Source organism: Pogoniulus pusillus, chromosome 7 (assembly GCF_015220805.1).
Source record: "Pogoniulus pusillus isolate bPogPus1 chromosome 7, bPogPus1.pri, whole genome shotgun sequence".
NCBI lineage: Eukaryota > Metazoa > Chordata > Aves > Piciformes > Lybiidae > Pogoniulus > Pogoniulus pusillus.
This window is the reverse complement of record NC_087270.1, coordinates 28,724,109-28,749,329: the sequence shown is the minus strand read 5'-3', so window position 1 is coordinate 28,749,329 and position 25,221 is coordinate 28,724,109. Positions and strand designations below refer to the sequence as shown.

General features: G+C 41.8%; 1 protein-coding gene across 7 annotated transcripts in view; it reads left to right on the top strand.

Moving 5' to 3' along the window:
* The first annotated feature begins 2,857 nt into the window (after positions 1 to 2,857).
* The window catches only part of KLHL29 (kelch like family member 29), a 437,205-nt gene continuing 414,841 nt past the window's right edge, over positions 2,858 to 25,221 (top strand). For 6 of the 7 annotated variants that reach the window (XM_064146376.1, XM_064146381.1, XM_064146374.1 and 3 more), the window contains exon 1: positions 3,900 to 3,936. The gene's annotated coding sequence lies outside the window, so the exon portion shown is untranslated. Of the gene's footprint in view, positions 3,104 to 3,899; positions 3,937 to 25,221 lie in introns of those variants that run through there. The other variant, XM_064146375.1, reaches the window with a different exon arrangement.

Genomic DNA, 25,221 nt, shown 5'->3' with positions numbered 1-25,221 from the left:
GTGTCTTCTAATATTTTATCAGAGGATGGACCTGATGCTCTGACAATTCAAGATGCCATTAGTTCTGATATGATCAGCAAAGACAGGGGAAGTTGTATTATTCTCATTCTAATACATGCCTTGTAACATAATGATCTATTGCTAAAAGAGGAAATCTCTTCTTTCAGTGGAGCAAGATTTACCAGCCACCAAAGTCTGGCAGGCTATCAGCCGCCTAATCCAGAATTGGGATTCTCACAAACAATCCTCAGCCTCTGTCAAGTACAACCTTGTAACATATTCTATTAGAAAAAGTCACCCACCCATCCAAATAAAATCCTACCCACAGAGTATGTTTCTCTGCACAGATTTTTGTTTCACTACCATTTTAAGGATCCCTATTTCCAGTGCTATCACCTGGACACATGTTTGCCTCTCTCAAAATGTGCACTAAATGAGAGAACAGGATTTCCCAAATCCTGAGAAAGGATGTGAGTGATAGGGCATCGTTCCCATTGCCAGGAATAGTGTGCTAAGCACAGAGAAATTTCCCCAGACCCAGGTATTAACCTTAACTTTTTAAAAAACTTCTTGCACACTGTGACTCCACTGAACCATGAACAGGCTTCCCTCAAATCACTTTTCAGCCCCCTGCCTCTCTCTACAAAGCCCACCTGAAGGTGCCTTTCTCTCAGAAACAGACCAGGAAAAAATAATGAAGCGCTTTCTTAAATTATCAAAGTTACTAAAATAAGAAAATTGAAGCAAGAAAATTTAATGTACAACACTAGATTTAATGTTTTCACATGTATATTCTTCTTGAATATGAACCCGGCTCAAATTCTGAGTTAAAATGGTTTAAAGCTAGAATAAAGTTGCTGAGGATCAAGAAATTCTTTGAAATTCATTACCTGTAAGTGAAATCAGAATCTGACCCTATGTCAGCATTTGGAAATCAAGTATTTAACAAAATTTGAAGGGAAAACTAAGGTCAAGATTCAAACTCTAGCTTCCTGAACTGAAAGACTGCTAAAGTACTTTCCCAAAATGAAAAATACAGAAAATGGTCACTATAATAGACCCACAGAGCATCATAGCTTAAAAGTGCTGTCCAAATATTAGCCAAATCCTTACTAGAAACCTGTGAGGCAGATAAGATGGAAGCACTTACACTAAAAATAAATAAAACCTAGAACTACCTCATACAACTGTATGATTTTATTAAAAATAAACAGGGCTGGTTGGTATCCTTAACCTCAAGGTCACAAAACAAAGTACTAGGCGCTGAAGGATAGCGGCAGAAGTCAGTACTCCAAAATCACTGTGTCTAATTAAGGATTCCAAAGAATCTCTACTTTATGCTCTCTCCTGTCTCAAAGCATTCACTGTGAGAACATTCAAATGCCACCGGGAGACTGACATGCTACTTGTTAGGTCAACAGTCCCATTGAGACTTCTTCTCATCGGCTTCATCAGATTCTGGGTCAACTATGTATCCTGGGCAAATAACACTGCACCAGGGCAAATAACAGCAATAAGCTCTCATCTTTAAAATGAGGAAAACTAAGGGGGAAAAAAAAGCTGCATGGAAATGGGAAGACTGTGTCGTGTGTGCACTTGCTAAATAATTCAGATTTAAACTGTTCTGAACTTCTGACCCTCACACTCTGCTGCGATGCACAGAACCGAAGGTTTCAGTGTTAATCCATGCTATATTAACAAAAATGTATGGAGCCTTCCTGCTTCAGAGAGAGGCCACGTTCTGCTAAAAGCATTCTAATATTAATGAGGATGGCCAATTTTAGAACAGTTTTAGTCCCTTGCAATAACATGTTTTCATTTGTTTGTGAGGTTGAGAAGAAATGAAAGGAAACTGCCCTTTGAATGCTGCACCCTGCTTCCTCCCAGGCATCAGGCAGCTTGTGTCCCTTCTGCAATAAAAACAGGCATTCGCCTCTTTCTGCGGGCTGTGCGCTTTCCTCCCGTCCCTTCGCTTTGCTCAGCTGTCATTTGGCACAACTGCCTCAGTTCCAACACGTTAGACCGTCTATTTCCCCACGATGCATTTTTAACTGGTAAAGTAAGGAGAAAAGAATTTGATTAAGCTTATTTTTATGCTTAGAGGAAATATAAAAGACAAAGTGTTCTATGTTTAAAACTACAGCATATGCGGCTTGTGTGCACATCAGAAAGATCTCTACAAAGCAGCACGCACAGATAAAAGATTCTAGAGAACAGAGACAGATGCAGATTTCCACGCGTAAAATCTGTAGTGACTCCAAGCACGATGGGTATAAAAAAAAAAAAAAAAAAAAAAAAAAAAAAAAAAAAAAAAGGAGGAAGACAAAAATAAGAGCGGATAGGGAGGCAATCGTACCAACCTATTCAAACACTCCGGTGGACTTCCAGAGGCTTTGGATCACGCCTCCGGAGAGAGATGATTTAATAAAGCAGGGTAATATTTCTTTTCAACTACGCGCTACTTTGGAAGACAGCTGGGAGCGCGATGACCTTTTCGGAAACGCGCTGTCCCTCTGCACGCCCTTGCCGCGTACCGCGGGGGAGCACCAGGCTGACATCTCTGCGCTCCGGGGACGCGCGGCGGAAGCTCCGCGCCAGCACCTGCAGCCGCAGCGGTTGAAAGCCTCCACCGGCCGCTCCCCACGGGGAGCGCCCCGCGGGGCCCGGGCAGTGCCGCCGGCTGCACGCCCTTCGCAGCCTCCCGCGGGGGCGGCCGCGGGGCGTGGCGGCGCGGCGAGCGAGGCGGAGCGGACCGGGCTCCACCGCCTCCCGCCGCCGCCGTGATTGGTCCGGCCCGCCCCTCACCCCGGCGCCCAGGCCGCCTCCCTCCCCGGCTAAAGCGGGCAGTAGGTGAGGGGAAGGCGGCCAGACGGGAGCATGGTCGCGGCTCCGCAGCAGCCTCCGCCGCTGCGCTGCGCTCCTCTCCCTGGCCTTCAGCGCGGCTCCCGACGCCCACAGCCGCGCGGGGCTCTGCGTTAGCGGCGGAGGCTGCGATGCACTGGCCGCCGCCGCCTCCCGCCGCCGCGCATCCTCCCGCCGCCTGAGGACGCGGCCGCGCACCCGCGCTGCCGGCCTAGGGCCGCCTGCGCCCCCGCGGAGGGAGGTAAGCGGCGCGGCGGCTGCGCGCCCGCGAAGCTCCCCGCCGCCGTCAGCCGTGCCGGGCATCGCCGGGCTGGCGGCTGCCCTGCGCCTGCGCTCGCTGTCCGCATTAAAAACTTCCTGCGTGCCTCCTGCTGCCTGGGGGGTGCTGTGCGGGGAGCCGGCGGGGGATAATCCTGTTATTGTGAGGGTTTGTTTTTTTTTTCCCAAGGTTTGGTTTTTTTATTTTCCTTTATGTCTGTGTGGGTATCCCCACCCCCGCCGCGCACCCACAACTTCAGACGCTTGCCCACGCCGCGGCGGAGAGCGGAGTCGGCCGCGCAACCCACCCGCACACCTCCTGGGGGTCGGCCATGTCCCTGCAGACCTCCACCCCTCCCGGCGGCGGCTGTCCCAGCGGATCCCCGCTTCCTACCTTCGTCCCGCACCCGCAGCCGTCCTCGAAACTGCCAGGGAATGGCTCGGCGCGCACCCCGGCGGGCAGCCTTTTTCCCGAATGCCTCCATCAGCCCCGTCGTCTGCCTGTGCCTGCAATACATCTTCATTCCTTCCTCCTTACCCCCCTCATCCCCCCTCCCCCCTGCGTGGTGTGTACGAGGAACTTCTCGGCACAATACCACTTCGATGCATATATATATTAAAATGCGCTTCTTACCGTTTCCCACGTCGTGCCCTGCCACGCCGGGTAACATTCCTCGCCGCTGTAATGTTTTGCTTGGCTGCTGCTGGGGTTTTCTGTTGATGCTTTTTTCGCATGTGTGTTGTTTTGTTTTAACTTATCCTCCAGGCGAACTGGCTGCCCGGTGCCGTTTAGGAGCACAGAAGAGCATCCCTTAGGTACCTGTTTTCGGAAGGTCTGGCTTACAGTGGGAAGGAAATGATACTTTTTTTTTTCTTTCTTTTTTTCTGTTTTTTTTTTTTTTTTTGACATTGAGTGGCTGTGACTAGCTGTCCTTGTCGTGCAAGCATGTAGGTCTGTGGTCCTCGGGATTTTTAGTTCAGGTTTCTTTGCCTCCCCGGAGGGTGGAGAAAGGTCTGAAGGAAGGGAGTTCTGGGGGTAGTGGTGTTTTTCCTCATACGCTTCGTAAATAGTGTGTGCTCGTAGTGTCCAAGATTATTATATTTCCTTCCCACCCTGGCATCGTTTACTTTCATAGAACACTGGAGGTAATACTTATCTCCCAACCACGACACAAAATTATAGCGCCCTGGCCATGTAGTTGGTTGCTTACCTTTTGCTTGTTTTGCATGAAAACTGTTTATCAAACATTGTATTGTAACTTGATTAAGGGAGATTTAGTCACTATTCCGTCAGTGAAGGAGAAAGGCATGCATGCTTGTGGCAGGCTTATTTCTTATAACAGAAGGTTATCTGCAGTGTATTTCTGATAAATGAAGAAACTTTCTTGATATTCTTCAAAACAGCTGAGCAAGTGTGTGTGTGTTGGCACATGTAAGCCTCTTGCACTGATTTAAACACTTGTCAGGCTCTCCTTTTGAGGTCAGTTTTGAGATACTTAAAGACCAAACTACTGTAGCTTTAAGGTGACTGCAGATAACAGTATTACTACCTCTTATAATTAGAAAACTGCTGAAACTTTAAATCCTTCTGGGTAGATACTATGATCTGTGTGAGAAAAGGAATAGTGTTCCAGCAAGCTTTATTTTTTAATATATTTTGTGCTTCCAGAGGAAAACAGCAGTGTATCTTTTCTGTTTATTATTGTGTTCTGTGCTAAACTGCTAATGGCTTTATTTTTGTTTTCCAATGTGGAGAAAGATATTTTACACTGACATTTATCTGCATCGAGCTTTAGGTATGCTCAGGAGATTGTTTAGTTTTCTCTGAACGATGTACAGGGTAGTTTTGTTTTGTTTTTATAACCTATTCTTACTGTGTGTGTGTTTATGGAAGGTGTCTTCAAGATAAAATATGAGAGCTATGCAAATGTAGTGACCCATCTAGAGTAAGATTTAGCCAGCATATGTGAACTACATCCTTCACTGCCTCATTTTATATTGATAGCTTTTCCCATATAACATCTATTTAGATGTTTCCTAATGTAATCTGAATGATGCCAATAGTATTTTAATTGACATTTGAAGTTAAGGATTTGAGTTACTGCCTGTCCTAAAACAGGAGAGTATCCTTATGATTTATTTTAAAGTTGAAAAACATCCAGTCATGTCAAGTAGTTGTCTTGCAAGCAGTGACCAGTAACACTTAATCTGGATGCTTTTTTGTTCATGTTTGTTTAGCTTCCTCTAGTGAGTCTTAAATGAACTCAGAAATACATCCTGCATTCTGTGCCTCAGACTGCCTGACTTTCCTGTGCTTGTTGTCTCCGGTAGCTTATGAAATGCATACAATGTGCCAACCTTTCCCTTAACAACAAAACCTATGAGCAAATGTTCAGTGTGAATTATATTACTGAAATAAAATATTCTATAGTTGTCATGGTTACAAATAGAGGCAGGGTTACTGGTTTTCATCTGCATGCTGTGGGGAGGAGGAATCGAGTTTTGTCACTTTTTAATTACATTTCTAATGAGCGATGGTCATACTTCAAGTACCCAATATATTAGATACACGGCGCAGTGAATTAGATTTTGTCAAAGTCTTGCTGAAATGAGACAAAGTGATGGTGTGAAGGACCAAACCCTTTCTTACCCGTTTTTTTTCTGAAGCAGAAATATTGAGGGAAGTAAGTAACCACCTCAGGTTTGTCTCTTCTAGATTAGCATGTTTCCAGGGTTGCTGCTCTTCCTCTTCAGACAGTAAGTGCAATAGTCTGTGTGTTGACTGGAAGTCCTCTCAATGAAGGGAGAGGAAGACACAGCTCTAGAAATTAGGTATGATTTGGGCATTTACTGTACACTGTATCTGGTGCTATCACTTTTAGTGCTTGTTTGTGAGGAAAATTCAAGTTCCCTAGGTTTGCTGCACTCCTATCACCAGCAATATATTGCTTCCTTCTCCCAGGTTGCGATCGGTTGTTTCCCCTGGAGTTGCTCCAGTTGGTCACTGTGCTAACAGCCACCAGAATCAGCGCCTTAACTATTTGCAGCTGTTGGCACTTGTCCCAGTGCTGTTTCTCTGCTTGTCCATGCTCATCTGCAATTCAGTCTTGTCCATGCCTACTTGTTTTCCTGACCTTTTAATTTAGTTCCGAAAACCAATGGACCAAGTGCTTCTGAAAGACAGCAGGAAAAATTAAGAAGGGATGGGAGGGAGGGGAAGAAATTAATGTTTATTAAGTTTTTCTTTTTCCTTACATTCTTCCCTGTGTGGAGCCTCTATGTGCTATGGTGGAAACTCATACGCAGCTTCAGGAAGGAAAACTATTCTTATCTGCAAACAGAGTTAAATTCCCAATCTATCTTGTCTTGTTTAGCCCTTGCTGCTTCTATTATATCCATTGCTGTGGGTTTTTTTTAATCTTAAAATTCATCTGGAGAGGTTTTGTTGCCCTTTTAAGCTTTTTGGAGTCTCTTTGATATTAATTGTTTTGTTGGGTTTTTTAGCATCCTTTCTTTCACTTTAGATTGAGCATAGCATTACCTTGGTCCTTGCAGTGACTTGTCCACTAACTACACCAATGCACTTGGAATTGCTGCCATGGACTATGGACCCAGGGAGCCCAAACACTAGAAGGCCTGATCCTGAAGCTGCTCTCTTTGCAGAGCATCAACTTTATTATGCACCACAGAGGTCTGCATCGTTTTCAGATCATTAGTTCTTTGTGCTATAATCGAGGCTTTTAGCCAGCTAAAATCTCAGCATGGGTTAGTGACTTCTTCAGTCCTTCTGCTTGCTTTTTTTCATCCAGATCTTCCATTTTGTACTACTTGGCCTTGCAGTGTGCTGATTCAGTAACCTTATACGATGCAGTATCAGATCCTGTGATTTATTTGTGTATCTAATCACGTAACATACCCATCTCTCCACAGAGGAAATACTGGATAAATACCCATATCCTAAAGCTCATAAACATATCAGCTAGGTGACGTTGCCTTCAATATACTTGTGGGTACCTGGCATCATTGTATTAACCCTTTCTCGCTTCTTAAATTTTCCCTTCCAGTTGTGTTAGCTTACCCAGTGTGGGAGTGGATTTTAGCATCCCTCTATGCAGTTAATTCACTTCTGTAAAGTCACTCATAGGAAGATGGAGCTCCTATGCAAAGGCTGAAGACTCTGTTCTCAACAAGTAACCTGCCAACAGCAACTCCAAGTGTGAGGCTGTATAAAATGTAAACAGCTTTGACGTGTTTCTGTCACTTCTATGTTTCCTTTGTTACTAGAAGTACAAAGAACTCTACCGTGGCTATAAAGAAAGAGATTAAAAGGAAATAGATTAGAAATCTCTTATGGGAACACCTTTCTGTCAGATTTTCAAAAGTCAAGGCACTTCACAAGATGTGAATATGTGTTATTTACCTGTTCTGGTTAAACCAGAATTGGACAGACCTTGTACAAGAGATGCCCAAGAAACCTTCCTAGTGCTGTTGTTATGCAGCCAGTTACTGCTGTGCTGTCTTGACCATCTGGTAAATGACAGTAACTGAATTCCTTGTCACACTCTTACATAAATAATTTCATGTTGTGTGTTAAAATATCTGGAAGACAGGACCATTTTACTGAGTTTTTATGTGCTGCTTTTTCTAAATCTGTGATGCTTAGATCTGGATTTTCAAATATCCTCAACTTGGATTTTTGCCATAAATGGCATTAACATCAGAAAACCACATTTTTTTGTAGTCCTAAACTTCAGGTAATTTATAGTGCTGGCTTGCACTAATAGTGCTGATTCACTGAAGCAGGCTGCTGAAACTACAGACAGACTTTAAATTGATTTCTGCATTCCTTTTGTAGTGTTTTGTGGTTTTGTGTTTTTAATTCCCTGCCACCCATTACAATATCGTATATGACATGATATAAAGTTCTGGGACTTCCAGAAACCCAAAACAAAGCTGAACGGATGACATGAATGTGTAGTTCTTGAATTTGCCTTCAGTTTCAGGACTAAAGGTGACATAAACAGAGGTTATACACAGTTTGATGGAGAAGCTGGATTATTTCTAGAAGCATGTTTGGAGCTCATCCAGTGCAGCAGTTTGCAAGAAAACATGCCACTGATAGAATTCTTCTGCAATGTTGTTGTTAACTAAAAACTGCTAAGTGAGCATGCAATAGGACTGTGTTGGGGACTGCTGGTGTAACTGAAAGATAGGTTGTGAAGACTTTATCTCATAGCGATGTGAGGCAATAAGGGTGTCCTGTGGCAGGGCTCACAAACTCAAGATATGCCTAGTTTGTTGAACTGCACTTTATTCATACACCTCTTGATATTTTTGAACCTCAAGAGAGGCTCCTCGTTATTCTTCACTGATATTTTTTTCTGTTTAAAAAAACCCTGGCAACAAGGAAAAACCCAACCCCCCTCCTCGAAAAAAAAAAACCAAAGTCCCATAGCCAAACACATTAAAAAAAAAAACTCCAAGGGAAAAACACCCACCCTAAAAATGTGATCTGCATAACAATGTAGACAGAGATCCTGGATTTAGTGTGATTTAAGAGATTTTGCTTCTGACACTTCTTAAAGTCCATGCTGATGAGCAATTAATATTTAAATCAGATAATTCTGCTCTGAGAGATGCTTTGTTAGACCTTGTTGTAGGATTTTGGTTTCTGTCTGCAGAGGCAATGCTGGTGGATTTGCAGATTGCACTGTGCTCTATGCAAAGAAAAGTTTCTCTTGTCAGTCTGAGGCTTATGTATCTTGTTTTCCTTAATTGGAGGGGGAAGAATTCAAATGCCATTATTTTTTCCAGCCACGGATAAACTCCAAATCAGAAGGAGAGGTGAAAGAGTTGTGGAATTTCATTGTCGTAATCACGTCATAAGATGGAGTAACTTTGAAGTGGATGCAGCTCTGTTTACTTGTGTTTTGAGATACATGTATTGCAAATTCTGTTTGACTTGTAGCTTGTGGAATGCTGGAATTCATTAAATGATTCCTTGCATACTGTATACTTCAAAAACTTAATTTTAAACTTTCTCTTGATTTTTTTTTTTGTTGTCTCTTATTTGCCAAAAGTGGAACAATGCCAAATTGGAACTCTTCGTATTACAAAATGTTATTTGGCATATAGTTATTTGGAAAAAGTTTTTGGAGCTGTATGAAATGCTACTGAGTAACTAAACTCAAGCAATATTTTTCTGGCCTTACACCTTCATGATGTTTGGGAAGGGTGGGGAGAAGTCAAATTCTATATGAAATTTCTTCTTTGGATTTGAGACAGAACACAAAAGTACATGAAGTTTATCACAGAAACATTCCAGTTGGAAAAGACACCCTCAGCATCATCAAGTCCAACCACTGTCCTTACTCTACAAAGTTCACTCTTAACTCAAATCCTTAAGTACCATATTCAAATAACTTTTAAATATATCCAGGGCCGGTGACTCAGCCACCTCTCTGGGCAGCCCATTCCAATGCCTGACCAATCTTTCTGTGAAAGAAATACTTTCTGATGTCCAGTTTAAACCTACCTAGTTGCATTTACATAGAACATAAGGTAATTCTATGGTGTCAAACTGTACAGAGTGAAACAGCTACTTCACAGTGCCTGTATTCTGAAGTATTTTCTTGGCAGGATGGCTCAGCGAAGCTGTTGAGCGTGGTGCTGTTGTTGCTTAGAGAATCAAGGCTAGGAAGAAACTCTGGCAGTGGAAGTTAGTTCTTCCACCTTGCTGGGGTTTTCCCTCTTCTGTCCTCTTGCGTGTGGTTAGTTTTGGTAAAATGGAGGCTATAAGGGAATATGTCAGAATAAAAAAGATAGAAACCTTGATCTCATGTACATGTGGTAGCAGTCTCCGGAATAGGTAGAGATCTTGGGGAGGTAGGAATAAGCAGCTGCTTGATTATATAACACTTGTTGAAAGTTGTCATGAAGAAAGAGAAGATTGATGTAAGTTACTGCTTCAAAGATGAAGCTTTTCTTCCTCATCCTCCCTTCTCACTTGGAGATAGTAGTACATGCAACAAAGCTTTTCCAGATACTACCATGGGTGCTTTGCAGTCTATCCCATTTGGAGTAGAGAAATAAGAGATACAGTAAGGATAGTGTATGGTGAGAAGTTATGAAACATGCTGTACTTTCTTTTTTGAAGAGTGAAGAAGGTGCAGTTAGTGCTTTCAGGTTATGTCTGACAGATTTGCTAATAATATGCAACACAAAATGCTAAATATACTGCCCTGCCTTCTAAATGGTATTTTTTGCTGATCATGTGAAGAAGGTATTTCAACAAAACTTGCTGTTCAAAGTGTGTCTTTCCTTCTCTCCCTCACATTATTTCACGTTTCTAAACATTGAGCATACCAATCAATATTCCATTAAGAGGAGAATTAACTTGGGAGAAGCTTGCATGTATTTGCATGTAGTAGCTTGTTTCTTGGTCTGGGGCTTTGTGTTTCCTTTCTGCCATGTATTTTTTTTTCCCAAGAACACTCCAAATATTTGTGCAATTACTTCTAATAGTGAGGTTTGCCATGTCCCATCTTAATTCTGTCAATATGAATTGCTGTTACAGCTTTCTGCGGTGCCCTGCTTGCAGGCAACATCACTCAAATGTTTGTAGCTAGCTTTTTGCTTCTGTTTTACAATAGCTGGACATCAAGGTACTAGGCTTCAGATCAAATGTTGCTCTTGGATACACACATGTAGTTAACAGAAATCAATGCTGCATAGACATAAATGAAAGCTGGATTTGATCCTTTGTGAGTTAACTCTCATCTCATTTATGCTGGTACTAGCCTGGATTTCCTGTAGGCTGGATTGAATGCCCAATCTCAAATTCAGAAGTCATGAGACTTTGGCTGTCCATGCCAACATTTTATTCCTTACGATCCTTGTACAAGTCTGAAACTTAAAAAACACCCTCTTGCTTTCTGAGCCTTTGGGCTGTAAACAGATGTAATAGAATTTGATGAAAAGCTGCCTGTAGTATGGGATGTGGCTATGTGGGACCTTCTGGAGATCCTCTTGGTTGATTTTGATGTGCGAATTATCGGAAGAGCTGCTGAACTGTGCACCAAATACTGTTCTAGTGAACGCCTGTGGAGCTGATATATTCCAGTATGCATATATCATAGAATAGTTTAGATTGGAAGGGACCTCAAAGATCATTTAGTTCCAACCCGCTGCCGTAGGCAGGGACACCTCGATGTGTTTCTGTAGCCTGAGGAACAAATCGCTTGTGCTATTCAATGTGAGGGTCTTAAGGTCAGTCAGCAAATCTCAGTAGATGACAGCAACTGCAAAAAAAGAGGAGGCAGTTTTCTGGTGCCTCGTTTGTGTGGTCCTCCTGGTGCTGCAGTCCTTGTTTTCCTCTTTCCTCTTGCAGTTCTGTATTACACTGAATGGGCCAAATTTGTTCTTGGCCTGAATCCGCAGAGGTAAATTAAGTTACATTTGGTTCTTTGAAAACCTTAGATGAATGTTCTGCCTGTTTTTTTTTTTTTTTCAGGTTATCAAGTCCCCAAAGTGAAGTCTACTTTCTATTACATTTTTCTTTTTGCAAGTGTGTAATTTTATGATTGAACTTCTGGACAGTTCTAGTTCTGCAACATCACCACCTTTATCTCTCTATGAACTAAATGGCAATGGGAAGTTGTGGCTCATATTTGAGGTGTTATTTATAGCAGGAAAAAATACAGCATAGAAATAGCATAGGCATAAGAAAACAAAGGCTTGTGCTGAAGTCCCTAAAATACAGAACTGACTTTAAAAGTGGTACTTGGGTACAGAAATGCAGCCAAAGATGAAGAGGAGAATTGTGGTTCACTTGCTGCTGTAATACTCCTTATTTTGGTGTGTTTGTTTTGTCTGTGTCAGATAGAAATTTTGAAAGCCTATTTGTGTGTGTGAGGAGGGATTGCTCTAGCTAAAAGATAAATTGCAGCAAGTTTTCCTCAAACTCACTGTTTCAATATCACACTTGAACAATTCACAGCGGCATCCTTCAAGCCTTCTAAAAACTGTTCTTAGCTGTTGCAACCACAATATTTCTCTAAGTTATTGAAGTATTGCATTTCAAGAATAATAGGAGTAAAACAAAAAAAAAATCCCACACAGACAAACCCAACCCCCAAATCCTTGTGCTGCGCTGACTTCTTCATTGAGAAAAGTTCATGCAGCTTCAGTCCTCTGATGGCAGAGGTTAGGTGATCTGGGCTGGAGGAGATGAAGAAACACCCAGTTAGGTCAGGTTCAGAAGTTTAAATGCTAATGTGCAATGAAAATCTACTGTGCTAGATCGTGTGTTCCTGCACTGGCAGGAGGGTTGGACTCGATGATCTTCTTGGGTCCCTTCCAACCCCTAAGATCCTGTGAAAATGGAGGTGCAGCTTGAACTCATCAGCTGCTTCTTGAGGCGATGTTTAATCAGAGCTTAGGTACCTCTATTTTTTTTTCTGGAGAAGCCAGTGGGCTCATCGAGAGTTTTGCCACATGTAACCGGAGTAGAAGTCCTGGTTGACAATTACCTTCCTTTTGTTCTCAGGCTGTGGTGTTTATCACGCAGTTACGCATCTTTAGGAAAATGTGGGCAGGCTCACATTTCCTCAGGGTACTTTCTAAAATGATATGGCAGATAACAACAGCTTATTAGTCTTCCACTCTCTAAATGTTGTCTTTTAAAATTAGAATGTATCAGCTCTTAATTTTGAGTGGACCTGTAACCTTTAAAATTTTTCTATAACTATGGTCTAGTTGGCTGGCTAGGGCAGGGTGCTAGCTTGGACACTGGATGATCTTGGAGGTCTCTTCCAACCTGGTTGACTCTATGATTTTATTTCTGAGTCTGCGTAAGAGATGTAATTGTGCCCTAAAGCCAGAAATACTAGCCCCTTATTTTTACATATTAAGATCATGCATTTAAAAACCAAACTGTCCAGCCTTGAGTCATCTTACTGATGAGAAAGGTTTTGATATATTTCAAATCTTTAAACATCAAGACAGCGCCAAGGAAAGTGGGAGTTTTTGTTTGTTGTGTTGTTTGTTGGGTTGTTTTTTCTTCTGTGTACTTGTCAGGCATAGTAGCATGTATTTGGTCTTTATGTCCCATAAGTATATAAAATATTTGTTGTAAGGGAGCAGGAGGGAGGAGGGGGAAATTGTGTAAGTAACACATGTAATCACTACTCTAAAAGCAAAGCTGCTTTTGAGAAAAGACTGTCAGGATAAGATCCAAGAAATGTCAGTACTAATCTCTCATAGATAATCTATTTTTAGGCAAGAATTTAGGAGTATGGGGAATGTGTGTATACCTACGACATGCACAAATACACTGTTTCATCTTGGCTTGCTGAGTCTAATGAGTGAGATGTTGTACTGTAGCGGCAATCAACATAAGGTCTGGAGATGCTTGCAGGAATGATGATCGTGAAGTAACGATAGAGTTTTTATAGTACAACAGCAAGTGACAGCATTGCTCTGTGAGGCACTTGGCCGCAGTCTTCAGAGAAAATTGGAAATGTAACTCTGAATCTCTGGGTGGGCTGTTGGCAAACAGGAATAAACATGGAATCTTTGAATCTTAAACTAAAAGTCTCTGATCTTTGAGCTAAAAGCCATCTGTTTGCCAAGCCCAAAGCAGGCTTGCCAATTGGTATGTGACCTGGCTGCCACTAGAGAGGGACGAAGCTCCATATAGAGCAGGAGTGTGTTACTTGTAAAAGAACAGATTTGAAATAAATTAAGGGGGTTTAGCAGGTTTGTTTTCCTTTGAGCATAGAAAAGGAGAGGTCAAATGTTCAATCATACCATTGTTTATGCCCCAAAACAACTTCACAGGCAGTTTTGTTGCCCAGAAACATCTTTTAAAAGACAGAACTGCTCTACGTTCTGTGTATTAATCAAACTTGCAAATATCCTTAGCATAAAGCAACTGCAAATTGTACTGTGGAAGCTGGAAAGAAATTCTTAACCATGCAGATGAACAGGAAAAAAATGCCACATCCTGTATGTAATGGAAGTGCAAACATTTCCCAAGGAACTTGGAAAAGCAGTGGAGTTCTTCCATTTTGCTTCATGTGGTGCAGCTGTTTTATTCTGCCTATCTTTATTAAGCTGTTACTCTAAAGCTTCTCTCTTCCACAAAAAAAATGCAGAATCTCTAGAAACTGTGGGGCCAACTTCAATTCTGTTTGTAACTACAGCTTCTTCTGGCTGTCTGGGACCAGGCTTGCATGGCTTGATCTGCCTGGTAAATCTCCTTTTCCAGTAGGACTGTGTTGTCAAAGTCTGGTTTACACGTCTGTTCTCCAAGTAGCTGCAGGTGCATTCTGCCTTCAAGTTCTTGAATTACTCCTGTCATTGTATCTTAAACCTTCCCTTTTCTTCTTTTTTGTACTGACCTCATTACAAAGTACCACCTACAATTACAGAGTCTTTAAGGAACAAAATATTGCATTAACTTTCTTTTATTTGGAGTTTTTTTTCCAACATTGCCCTTTCCGTTTCATCAATAAACTCTTCTGGGACAAAGGCTGTGTTTGTTGCTTTTTGTTGTTGTGGTGGTGTTTGTTTTTTTCAGCAGTACTCTTAAGGTGTCCTTCCTAGATGTGCCTTGTGCTCAAATGGAACAGAAATGATTCATAAAATATGAAAATACTACTCTTCACCTCTTGTTTCTCCATTTTAGTCTATAAAGATTCTGTTATGTTAAGGCAAGGCAGAATTTAATGCCTCTTTCCTTTTCTGTTTCTGTAAATGGTTTTTGACAAGCAAAATGAAAATTTAAATAACTTTTTTTAGTTGTGGAATGGCTAAGATTTTATTTATCAACTTATTTAATTGCTAGATCATTTTAATCCAGAGATGCTGAGCAGTAAAACATAGGTTTGGTAGTCAGGGGTATATCTGCTGCTTCTGGTAAGCGAGTATGTGCTTTGTCTCATTCCATTAAAAATAGTTATCCCAAGCATATATTGAAAGGTCTGAGCTCTTCAGAGAGGTGGTTGTTGCTGTAGAGGTCCACAGTCACGCCCACCAGAGGGCATTTTACCACCGATTTCTTTGGAAGAAAGTTTAAGTCATGAGTAAAACAGTAAATATTGGATGGGAAAGCTGTATATGAAACATTGTACAGATAGCTTTTTTGTTTATATGTAAATACATATGCTTATTTCCTGGCTGTATTTATATGTAAATAAGTAATGATGTCAGCTTGAATGGTTGGGTTTCCCCTCTGCTTCCTAAATACTTTCTAATTTTACATAAGGATAATCTGAAGGGGGAAAAAAAAAATCTCTCCCACAGCTGGTACAGCCATTGGTTACCAGGAAACCGGCCTCCCTACCAAACAAGTGCAGCAGATACCCTGGATGCTTGCAGTGTACTTCTGCTCCCCCCCTTTCCAGGGCACTTGGAAGCAGAGGCTGCTGTTCAGAAGCCCTACTCATTTAGGAGGCTGGAATTTGCAATTATACTTAATAACAAAGCTCCTGAATCTTAAGGAAACACTTGGCAGCTGGGGAAGTGTACATCTGCCAGATGGACCTGATGTCTTTCTTTTGGCAGCAGTTAAGGCTAAGGCATCATATGCAGAACACAAGAATGACAGCTAGGAAATTAATTTTGATTTTAAAAACTGTACTTTGGTGCTATTGTTTGAGTTTTTTTTTCTCCATCCCTCTTTCTTTATGAAATAAAGCATCTGCAGAAGGGAAGGGGGAAATTCCATTTCTGAAAATACCTTCTCTCAGCCCTTGTCAGGGTGCTTCCTTGTAGAGTTGACATCTGTGCTGAAGGTTGAGCTGCCCCAGTTCAGATGTGTGACCTTCGCCAGCCTACTACAGCACACATAATGTGATTAATTCTCTTGGTTCCCTGTGGACAAATATATTCACTCCATGACTTGTTTGCAACCTCAGCAGAGGCCTCAGGTCATGTGAGACCAAACTGCAGACCTGGGCAGGGATCTGGACAGTCTGTGCTGTGACGTGTAAGCGGAGCAAGGGAAAAACCCCTCATCCCTACGCAGGACCCTTTCTGCATGTAACATGCCGTGAATGTGTTGAGTAGAAATTTGGATACTCATTTTAAGTGCAACTCTGGGACCTGTGGTTAGGACCCCATGTTGTGTTTGTGGCCATCTGGATAAAGATGGGAATTCTTAGGAGCATGTGCGTTGCTTGCCAAAAGTAGCTGATGCCATGAGAATGGATAATGATGTAGACTTTTGTTCTCTAAACTGTCCAGGTCAAAAGGCTGTTTCTTGCTATGGTGAAGTAAGCATAGACCTGCAGACCACCCCCAAGTGGAGTGCTCCTAGAGGCTTAGATTTCTTTGAGATTCTGGCCCTAATCCACAAAGGTTAGAGTGATCTTGTCTGGGGTGAAGGGAAACAAAGATAAAAGCTGGCAGCACAATTCTCTGGAGCACTCTGCTTGGAGTGAGAATGGATGCACTGTTTTGCTTGTGTGGTGTTAATGGCGAGGCAGAAGGTGCTGTGGCCTCCCCTTATTCTTGGTGATTGTGCTAGTGGGAAGATAGAGTGGGAGCAGCACTGTGGTCTGAACAACTCTTCCTTCTGCCCGAAGTAGGATTGACCCTCAATGAATGCTGGTTGGGAAATTGTGTGGAAACAATTGCTTAGACCTTGAAGTGTGAAAAAGTGAGGTGGAGAACTAATCAAGACTAGCACCTGCCTGATCAGCAGGAAGCAGTCTCCTATCAAAATGCTTGAATGTTTTTCTGCCTCTTTAATCAGATGATAGATACTTCAGCCAGGGTTGTTGTTGGTTTTTTTTTCCAGTGGTGTTATTGTATGTGCAAATAAATTACTTGTAAAATAATTGTATTAATCCTCTAGGACTGAAACTTTGAATAACCTTTTTAGCTACATAAATTTGCTTTCCAGAGCTGCCCTGATCATTTGATAAGACCTATGTCTTTTCAACCTTGTCAACTCTCAGTTTACCAGCTTAATACTTGCAGGGATTGTAAAAGATATCTTGTGGTTAAGAGTTGAGGGACTTGTGGTTTGGTTTGCTCTTTATTAATATTTGAGGGCTAAAGTGTAAATTAGCATTAAAAGGACTTTGGATCTGATTCTGTGTTTCATTTCCTTTGCTTTTAATTTTGCCCATGATGATGAGCTGGTGTAAGTGTAAATAGAAGGATCGAACTGTAAAGATTCAGTTGAACCAGTGTTGTAGTGAGTGAGTCTGCTAAGAACTTTCCTAAGATAAAAAAAACCCTCAACTCTGTTAGGATAAAAAAAGTAGATGGCAGCACTAAGCTGTTCTGAGGGGGAGAGGATTTGAAGGTAAGAAGGATGAAAAAGCCTGTTAAATCTGCAATTATTGCAACAGTGCAGAGCTCCCGCAACACTGTAGTAGCTCATATTAGCAGAAGAACCTTGCAATCTGGTTTCCCTGCTGTTACACTGGGAATAGATACTACTGCTTCCTCTCATTTCATTAGCAAAGACCATATGAGGTCTCAGTGTAATTCTGAGCTAAACCAAACTCATATCTGGGTTTCCTACAGAGTGACTTAAGGGTTTGACCTGGCTGCTGTTTGTATCTTGATGGTAACTTATTAGCACTACTATCCTGTATCAGAATCAATCCCTTAGCTTCCAGTGTATATGCAAAAACATACTTAATTTCAGTATATTTTCATTTTGCTATATTGGTCTGTGTCAAAGTTCTGGGAGTTACTTCCTCAGGGAGGAGGACTAACAGAGTTTTCTGACAGAAGTGGTCTGTACCAGACCAAAGTCTTATAACCATACTGATTATCCACTATTTGAATTAGTATTTTGATCTGCTGCTGGAGAAGTCTTTCATATTGAGAGCAACTACTTGTCACCTTTTGGTGACTTTGATGCTTTGCTCAGTCTGCTGAGTGCTGATTTAAGGCCCTCTGAAGGCAAAGGAAGCAGTGGTTTTGTTTGAGCCAGATGACCACTTCACTTGACAATATTTTTGAGCAGAAAAGACTGTTTTTCCTTTTTTTTTTGAAACCCAAAATGAAGGCAAAAGTTCACTATTATGTTGTTCTTTCACTTTGAGGCAGCTGGCCACCATTATTCAGAGTTGGCAACGTGTCTGATGGAGGAGAGGAAACTTTAGGGCATCCAGCTTTGAACACAACAGAGTCCATGTGATACAATTTTGATGAAAGCACAAAACCAGCTCTTCAACTGACCAGTACTATTAGCAAGTAGGAGAGTTTGCTTCTGATACAGGAGGTGAGCCTCCTGTGGAGTGGGTGGTCTGTGGCTAATGGACTCTGTAGGCAATGAAAGCTAGCAAGGAAAAGAAAAAGGGTAACAGATGTCACCTGCTGGAAATGAATAATGAATTATAGATCTGAGTGTTTCATGAAAACAAAGGCTTGCAGAGCCTGGCTGCATGAGCTGGGACTAAGGCTACAGAGCCTTCTCCACAAATGTCTTCCCCCTATCCATAGTTGTGGGCACTAGGTCTCCTGTTAAAATATGTTTTTTTTTAGAGTACTGGGGGGTATGATGTGGAGGATAGTGGAATATATCGAGCTGGAAAAGGTCCATCAGCATCATCAAGTTTCAACTCTATCCTTCTCGCAGAACTACCAAAAGCTGTGATTAAGAGCATTGCCCATATTCTCACTGAACTCTTAAAAGACTTGTGCTGTGACAGCTTCCCTGGGGAGCCTGTTCCAGTGACTGACCATTCTCTCAGTGAAAAACCTTTTTCTTATGTCCTGTCTGAACTTTTGATCAACTGCAAATAGAAAATCAGTTGTATGATTGGGTATTTGATGCATCTGATTGGAAAAGAGTCAATGAAAACAAACAACCCCCCCACCAGTGAAGCTTAAAAACAGGCTGACCATGAAGCTGCCAGAATTTTGGTCCATGTAATCAAGTACCTAATTCTAGCAGTTCCCATGGCCAACCATTTATGAAAGGAGACATGATGCTTTGATTTGGGTAGTTGTAATTATCTTTGTTTTACTACCTTTGAGGGATTATTCCAAGAGTTAAGTATCTTGTACCAAGGGTTTTTGTGAAAAACTGAAATCTCTTGATGTTCTTAATCACATAAGTATGTCTGATTTACTTTTGGAGGGGATTCTTGTTTGCTTTGGCCCTGACAGTTTCTGGCTTCAAGCTTTGCAGTCTGGTTAAATGTTTTGAGAATACCTTATTTTCACCTGTTCTATAATTTGTAGCTTTTATTGAATTCCCCTTTTTGAGAGCAAGAGGAGAGGAACTGAAGTATGACTTCTGCCTCCTTGTCATGATCTTACATTTATATTTTGTCTCTGAAGTCTGCTATTCAGTCTTTAGTTTTCCTTCAAATAAGTATCTCCACATCCAAAATACTGTTATGGTCCTCTGAATCTGTGGTATTTCTCTTGGATTTGGGTGTCTAGCAGAGAAAGAGCAAGGAAGCAGTACTATTGGTTTGATGGTGGCACTTCAAAACTTCATTACTGTTTAAGGAGATTTTTTTTTTGTGTTGTTTTCCCTGTCTGACTGAGCAGTTGTTTGAGGATTTTCCATGAGCTCTCCAGAATGGTGCCCATATGAATTTTTCAGAAATACTTAAAAGAAGTCTAGCTTGCTCCCTCTGAGAGCAAATGACACAATCTATTCTTATTTCAATACGTTGGTGGTTTTAAGGATGGAAGTTCCCTTTTTGCTTGCATCAGTGGCTCTTCTGAACAGTCCTACAGATTAGGACATTTTTGGGGAATCTGTCTTTGGAACTAGGCTAATGTAAAGAAATTTGTGGATGGATGCTGCTTCCTTGTGTGTATATCAAGGATGTGTATTCTATCAAGGGTCCTGCAGTTACATAGGTTTTCTTCCTTTACAAAGCCTTACATCTCTAAGAGATGATGATTTGCTAAAGTTTAGCTTTTCCCTTACTGTTCTCAGGAATAGAAACTAACTTTGATCTCTTTTTCTTTTCATAAATAGAACATGGAAAGAGGGGAAGAATGAACAGTATGACACAGTGCACACCCTGTCCCCCCCTCTTGGACAAGCTGTACAGCCCCTCAGGTATCTGATGGTTCAAGCTGGAGCAGTGATATCTTTAGTGCTAACAGTCTTATGCTTGAGTTCTCCAAGTCTACACTATAGCATACCAATGTGTGTTGGATTCCTCCAGCTGAGCAATGCCCTTCTCTGCTTGTGTTGTGTTGCCATAACACCCATTCTCCCATGATGTCTTTATGAGTCAAATTGAATTTCTTTCAAATACTTGATCAAAAAAAAAACACTCAACCCCTCTCCACAAACATGGCTTCAGCTTCTGACTGTCACTTCTCAGGTGTCCAAATAGTTGGTGCAGGGCTTCTACTTCTCTGTTTGCTTGTGCTGATTTAAGTTGGATAGGGCTGACTTATGAAATACAGCCTGAACAAAGCTGGCTGTCTAGTTAGGGGATTTTATGCACTTCATGGGAACTTAATTACTGGGGGTTAGAAAGGGTTTGGGTGGCTGGTGTTTTTCTGTTTGTATTCAATTTTCATGAAAATTAGATCCCAACATAAGCAATTTGAATTTCCTTCGTGCTGCAGACTCTAAGAAAATATCACAATGTAAGCACTGAAATACAAATGTATCCCTTGCTTGTTTGCTTTGAAGTAGTATGTGTATATAATCAAATGACTCTAGAAGCTGGCAGACTGCTTTAAGAACAATATCAAATGTGACTAAAGAAAAGACTCAGTTGGTAACCAGTGGACCTTTATCACAGTTAGGGCTTCTCCTGAAGTAATGTGAGGATGAGTAAAGAACCATCTTTGAAAAATACGAGGTGGTTGTGTCTGTTTGGGCTCTGTATTGCTGTTCTTCCCAGTGGCTTTCTGCTTCTCCATAGCGCCTTCTCTGTGGAGACTGCAAAGCTGTATGGATGGGGAAGCTGAATTGCAGGGAGAAGGGGTTTGCCTGAGGCTCTCAGATCAAATATCATTGCAGATAGCACACTTATTTCTAGGCCCAGGTAGTCTGTTGTCTTGTAGACCAGCACTGTTTGTGCCTGGGCAATCTCGAAGGTGACCTACCGTCAGAAGTGGGTCATTGGCTGTTGGCTTACAGTGGGGAAGTGAAGCTTTGCCTGTGCTTTGGGCAGACCATAGTGGTGATTGTAAACTCAGATCTGCCCATCTGTAAGACCTTATACAGGTGTGCTGAAGGTAAAATTTACTTTTATTGTGACTGACTGTCCTAGTCCTCATATAGTAGATGTAGACAAGGCAGTGGTATTTTGTACTTTTTTACTCTGAAGGTGAAGTGATCCTTCTTCATCTCAAAGACTGAGAAATTTTCTTTGCCATATGCTTTCACAAGCAGTGCCTGTGGTTTTCAGCACTTGAATTTAGCCATTTTTTAAATGAAGCATCTGTTCTTCATTTCAGCTGTACACTGAGCTATGGAAAACTGTAGGCTCCTTAGCAAGACCCTCGGCCTGCTCCACTGTGCCTCTGTGATAGCCTCACAGGCCTTGCCAGGGAGCTGGTGAATGTGGTCTACAGGATTGTAGCAAAAAAGAGTGGACTAGAGCACGAGCAGACAGGGATGTGATCTCAAAGTTGAAACTAAGTTTTTTGAGCTTGGTCAAGGAGATCATGATGGATTGCCTTGGAGCCACTTGAGAATCACCACAGAAGGGTATGTGAGAGAATCTGGGAGAAAAAGTTGAGTATGCCTTGTGACAGCTCCTTTGGAAGCTGAGGTTCTTCTGTAGGTTGTGCGAGTGGCTTACAGAAGGTGAAAGAGCCATCACACTGAAGGGCAACATGTGTATCTTTGATTTGGTGATTATGGGATGCTAGCATAGACTAGAGCTGCATGGTCCTAAATGGTTGGGTTATCTGTGCTGATTTTTTGCAGAGAGTGAATACTTGAAATGGGGTAGCTACTTCTAATTGCTTGCTTCATTAAGTGAGATGTCTCCTGTAAGGATAAGTAGCAGGGGACAGCAGTGTTCTGGTTACCTGAAAGAACATGGTTAACTAATCTGTCTCACAGTACAAAGCGATACCTCCAGCACCAGTGCGGTGCTTTGTGTTGGTGCAGTGGTGGAGCTGATGGGCTTGTGTGGAAGGCATCATCTGTTGGGATGGCTGTCTTGATGGACGATCTTCATCCTACTGCTGCTGGATGCTGTGGGGATTACTCTGTATTGCCTGCAAGTGGGTTTTCTGCTTGCAAATGAAAGCCAAAACCCCCAGTGAGTCATAAAGCAGGGAAGAACTTTTACATGAGTCTGGGTGTCTGATGCTCCGACGCAGTTGTCATTTTCTCAGTAGCACAGAGGAGCTAAAACTGTGGGGTGGTACTGAAACTTTTCAGCAGGAAGATACCCTTACAGAGCTGGGGCTCAGGCCGCATTTAGAGCAGCAGCGGGTAATACTGCTGCAGAGATGAGTGGGAAACGCATCAGGGATCAGAGCAAGTAGGGTATTGGAAATCTGAAGCACTGTCCAGAAGGGAAACATTTACGGAAGGAAAGTGGGATGTGTATTAAGAAGATGATGGAGCTTTTCTTGTTTGAGCTTAAAGGAGAATTAAAAGGATAATCTGCTGTGACAGCTGCCAGGTAGCTACTGTACTGCTGTTAGTGATGCACCGGTCCTTTAGTAGCACCCACGGCTGCCAGCTGCTGATAGGATGCAGCCATGAATGGGCCAAGTGGCGATATTACCTCTGTGCAAAAGAAGGAAGAACTTAGCTGTTGAGGAAAAGGAGAGCCACTAGAGAGCAAAATGCTTCCTTTCTGCTTGGAATTGGTAACTTCCAGTAAAGGCAGGCTGCAGTGTTGCTTATGCAATTCTGAAAACCTTCAAGAAAGAAGCAAGCAGCAACTGAAAGGGTTGTTTGTACTGATTGTATTAGTAAGAGATGTTAGATGCTTGAGCCATTGAGTTCTTTGAATAGCTTGGTGGGTTTTTTTCCCATATTTGAAAACCATCTGAGAAGAAAATTGCTGCCCATCTATCTTTCAGTTTCATACTCATTGATTGACCTTGTTTTCAGACTCAAATTGTGTTACTAATCACCTCCCTTTCTTAGATATTACTTAACTTGCCTAATCCCTTAGTTCTTGCCTTGATGGAGGATCTCCCCATCTGTCTTAAACATACTTAAGCAGGTGGTCAAACAGATCTTTAAGCCTTGAATGGTGGTTGTGGCAGAAAAGTTAAAAGGATTCAACCCTCTGGAGGATCATACTGCTTCCTAACAAACTGAGTGAGTCACTTTATTTTTTCTTTTTATAGCTAAGCTGACTGTGCTGTAGTCTGACACTTTCTCTGTCTTGGGGATCAAGAGGTCATGAGCTCCCATTTTGGCAGTTTTGGTTATTTGTAGCCATTTCTTTAGGAATGAGGAGTGTCTGCTCACTTTGGTATTTGACTGCCACTTAACAGCTAGGTAGAGGGGATGTCATAAAGCAGCTTTTCTTGAAGTGACCTAGTTTCATCTGGCAGTGCATCTCACCCAATGAGCAAAGCTACTCGTGCCAATTATGTGCTTGTTTGGTAGCTCCAGAGGCCAGACCACAATCTTTTCCTAGCATGGGAGCTGAACCCTAGAATTGGAATGTTCCTGCTGCTGCTGGACAAAGTGCACACAACATCTATCATTAATAACTGATCTATGCAAGTTTTCACCTACATCTCATGTAAGAGGCAAAGATTTGTGCTTTGAACATGAGAAGGGTCAGGGCTTACACTGTCCCATAAAAGCTTGTGATTACAGTCAACTGCTTGCTTGCTTTTTTTACTAGGAAAACAAAGCAAACAACCCAACAACAAAACAGTAGTTCATCACTGTAAGAAAGTGTCCCTTAAACAGTCAGTCAAAGAAGCTTGTAACATACTTATGAAAGGAAATGATTGCATGTGTTACTTGCTTATGCCAGGTCTGAAAGGTTCAGCAGTTAAGCAGTATTCTAAGCAGTGGTGGAATGCAAGGTAATAACAGGGAAACTCCCACCCATGGAGAGCTTGCTTAAACTTTGTCAAGATTTAACTGGTCAGATCTCTTATGTCAGAGAAACATGTTGAAACATGTTAGCTTAGAGAAAGGGATGCCCTTTTGAATCCAGCTGGACATCTTCAACATTAAAAGAAAATCAGCAATACCAGCAAATAGCAAATCAGTTCTGCAAAGAGGTGTTAGTCTCACTGGAAAGATATCTGAAGTTTACAATTCCAGCACCGAAGTACTGAAAAGTAAAAACATTCCAGCACTAGTATATCTTTCCCCACAAAGAGGTTCAGGAGCAGAAAATATGGATCATCCATCAAGCAAGTTTCTTGAGGTCTTTTACTAATTTTTATTTGTTTCTAGTAGCAGAGGGCTGCTGGTGTTAGCTACATCAATTGATTTGGGGCTGTGGTGGGTTTTGTTGGTTTTGTGTTTCTTTAAAAGTAATAGCATTGGGGAAAAACTTTAGTAGCATGAGAGAATTTAGTACTTCTGCAAAATACAGGCGAAGTAGTCTACTAGGAAGTATCGTAATTAAAAGTAAACTAGAGTTGTCAGAATAAATGAACAAAACAGTTTCTGGTACATTAATTTGTTTGCTTACTTGCACATAACCAAATTCTTTTGGATTAACAATTGGTCTCACACTCATTAGTGAGCATTAATTAGATTCTATTGTGAGTACTTATTGGTAAATTTGAGAACAGGGAAAGAAAAGGAAACAGTTGTAAAGAGTGGGACCAGTGCGGAGCTAAGCATTCATTGGCTTGATCTTGAATTTGAAAGCAGAATTTGGTCTTTCCTTCATGACAGGGGACACGTCATGCAGCCTGCCGGGACAGCAGCAAACTTGCTGTTGTCTTGTCAGTCACAACCCAATTGCTTTGTGATTCAAGTTTGATTATTTATTTTTTTTCAATGCCAGAGGTGTTGCAGGCTCTCTGTGCTGCCAAACTTGGGCCATGGTCTGCTTTTAGCCTCTTCCCATTGGGTTGCAGAGTGAGCCGTGCACCTCAGCTGTTTTCATGTCCTGCCTGCTCGAACTGTAGCTGCCTTTGCTCTTACTCTGAGCTTTTCCAGAAGATGCAAAATAAAACTGGGGTGAATCTTGCCAG